Genomic DNA, 3,837 nt, shown 5'->3' on the forward strand with positions numbered 1-3,837 from the left:
AATGTTTGACTAATTTTTCACTACTAATTGTAACCAATAAGGTTAAATTTTTGTAAAGAAAAATAAGAACACTGTTTATTCAAACAGTTTGATCTTTATTTTATAAAAAATAGTGGATAGATTCTTCGGCGCCAACAATTATCTCCCCTTAGACGTCAATGAACTAAATGCCATCTGGAGCCGGATCCATCTTTCGTAGACGTTAAAGTACTAAATTTGTTTTCTGTTATAATATACGGTTTATATTGTAAAAATGTTAAATTTTCTATTGATTGTCAATGTAAATTTATTTTGAAAGCTTACCCTAACTAATATCGGCAATTTTACTGTTTTACTAAATACCCCAGGAAGTGTTTATTGTCAGCCTGTTGGTTTGAATTGGCACGATTTGATGACGTATGTTATTACTACGTCATGTTTTCTATTTCCGATTTATTATAGCATTGAGGTTACTTATGGAGCGTTAAATTTATGCATACGAAAATAATAAGATTTGTTTGTTTTATTTTTGCATCACATTTAACGATCCCTCGTTATTGTGTATTCTTATTATTTTTATTTTTAGATCTGTCAATTTAATTGATGGCGCTTTGTGTGATTTTAGCTCGTACTTTATTATCTGTTAGCAGTGTTAGCACTGTTTAGCAACCCTTTCGGTGTCCCTTTGTAAGCATTTTGTTAGAAACTCACAAGTTTCAAATATTGTTAGCAAACCGTTAGCAAACTGTTAGCAATACGTATATAAAAGGCAGATTTTTTGTTAAGCAGCGAGGACTCCGCAACTGAGAACCTCAGTATTCATTAGAGTAAAATATATATTTTACATTGAAAAAGTAATTTTATTTTATTTTTCCAGTACAAAATTACTTAAAGAAGCTTTAACAAGAATTTAAATAATTTATTTATTTTTACATTAGAACTTAAATTTTTCAGAGAAATAAACTTAAGTTCAATATTCTATGCCGGGAAAATTTTGCAATAGTAATTTGCTGTATATTTTCCTAGGTGAAAATAGTATCTATATATTAAAAAGTTAAATTACAATTCTATTTTGTTTAACATTTTCCATTTTAAAGTTTAAGTATTAATATCTCTATAACTGTTTATTTATTGTTTATAACACAAGCGCCAGTCCCGATCTTAGTCCAGACTTCCCGAAATACGTCGGTCCGACGGACATGTCCGATAAATTTTGATCAGGTCCGACGAGTTTTTATTCCGGATCGGTCCGACTGTCCGGCTTTTATCCAAGCCGCATGTATACAAAATGGCGTCGCTAAAGGTGCCAAACCTTTGAAAAATAAAAAATCTACGTCAGAGGAACAGGCAGAACAGCAGTAAAAGGATAAAAAGAATAGACCTGAGACAAATTTTAATGAAAAATAGAAGCAAGACAGTGAATCGTTGGTGTATGATAGGGAGGAGATGAAAATGCGCAGTAAGGAATGTGCCGATTTTACGGCGAAAAAAATAAAAACAAAAAGTGTCTTAGAAATACAAAACACAAGTTATTCTTTGATTTTGATCAATTTTATTTGGTCCGACAGATTTCGTTTTGGTCCGACAGGTTTTCATGGTTTGTCAGACCGAATGTCTGACAGTTTTTTTCAACTTTCGGGAAGTCTGTTAGTCATATCTTAATGTTAATTTTGTAAGCACAATCGCATATTGAAATTCGAGATATTTCATATTAATATTGTTGTCGGATTTTACAAATGCGGCAAGGTTGATTGTTAAGGGTTACATAAATAAATTTAAATAGTTAAAACTTGAAAACATTCTTACGTTATTTGTTTATTTTACTTATAATTCCATGAAGTTATTTGATTTACTGCGGAGTCCAAAATGTGTCGTCTGATGTCCGTCAGTCGTTTTTCTGAGGCGCATAAAAGCTGAAAGTTGCTTAATTGGTACCAGTAAATGAGTCTTGCATAGGCTTATTTATTTTAAGTGCTTTAATTATAAGCATTTGTTTTGTGATCACATCCTGTCTGTATGTGTCTGATTATCAAGCATTATTCAAAGTAGGCATAAATTTAAATAATGCATATATGATACAGCATTATGTCTATGTCTGTGGTGTGAATTATTGTAATTGCATAAGCAAAATAACACAAGGCGCTTTATAAAGCTGACTTATTATACAAAAGTACATGAACAGATTGCATAGAGAAGCGGCCTTAAGTAAATAAACATATAACAGTCTACAGCAGTTATTAAAGAGCCATCCGCACGGGACGCAACAATACTTCTACAAACTGCAATATAAATCTAAATTCTATTTAAACCATATATTTAATATTTTTTAAGTCGCTTTCGCTCACTTAAAGTTTGTCAGGAAAAGTCACTTTCGTATTTTAGTCATACAGTTTGTGGGGGGGGGTGTCAGGGATTTCCCGTTTCGCGTTGACTTTCTACCTTTGTGCCTCTGGACCAAAAACAACGCATACAGATAAAAAAAATAACTTGACTCATAGTTGGTTCGTTGCGAGAACTACATGTACTGTAAAAATCAAACTAAAATACTTACGTTTAAACTGAACTTTATGTCAGATACATTTAATATTTAATAAATTTTATCAACAAACATGCACATATTATTTAATGAATTTTTATCACCAAAGGGAGCTACTTCCCTTATCAAAGTAGCAGCAGCTGTGTACAATTTTATACAATGCTTATTACATTACATTATCGAAGTGTAAAGTAAACTTTCTTAATATATAATTCTTTTTCAGTTACACCAAATAAACCTCTATAAAATTTCTATGCATTTAAGCAGGAATGTAAAAACAAAATTCAGAAAAAAAGAAATACCTAAAACGTCTAAAACAGCAATGAAAATATTGCAAGCTCGGTTTGATCGAGTCTGTGATTTCATGGACGGTAGCTGCCATCAACGACCCCTTGCTAGCAGTATTCAACATCCAAATTTATGATAGTTAAATTTTTTTTAATTAGAAACATCAACAGAACTTTGTATTCATACGGCGTTAATAATGGAACTTTCAATGTGACATATTGAGGCCCATCCATGAAAAGTGGCGTTTGATCCTCAAGTAAAAGTAAGCTTGTGCACTAAACGAGAAAACAATGGGGTAAACTATATAGAATTGAATTTTGAAAGGGGATCAAAGATTATGAAGCCTGTATACCACAGAAAATCTGTCAAAAGACAACTTTAAAAGGAGAAATATCCTGGGAGTGAATACAAGCAGGATACTGAAACCAAACAACTACAATAAACACACATGTGTTTTTTTATTTATTTTTAAAGGCCACATATTCTTGAAAGGTATCTTTTGCTTCGAGCCAAGTCTGGCCTCTTTCAGAAATATATCATAATATCAAGTTCAAAGTCTTGCAATAAAATATCTGAAAACCTGACCATCACAAAACCGGAATCCTCGACACCGGGTGATTTAAAAATCTCTTTTTTTTAATGTTCTGCTTTATAAAAGCAGGTGTGAAAAACACTTGTCAGTGTATGCTATTTTCTTATTGGCAATTAATTCATAGCTCTTTTATCATAATTGTTTTGTTGTTTTTTTTTCAAAATATTGAAATGTGTTGTGTTTTTACACATATGTATATATATAATGCGGAAAAGAATTTGGAAATTTGTTAATGAAAGAGATTGTTGTTCCTGTTTGACTTAAAAAAATGATATGGACTTACTTTTATTTGGGCATTAACTTTATGTAATAATAATAATAATGATAATAATAATAAATTCCATTAATTATATATTTCAAAATCAAAATTTCAAATAATGACTGTGTTGTTTTAGTTTCCTAATTTTCTTAATTATCTACATGTATATGAATGGAATAATTT

The sequence above is a fragment of the Ruditapes philippinarum genome, unplaced genomic scaffold (assembly GCF_026571515.1).
Source record: "Ruditapes philippinarum isolate M1 unplaced genomic scaffold, ASM2657151v2 ctg6316_1_1_1_1, whole genome shotgun sequence".
NCBI lineage: Eukaryota > Metazoa > Mollusca > Bivalvia > Venerida > Veneridae > Ruditapes > Ruditapes philippinarum.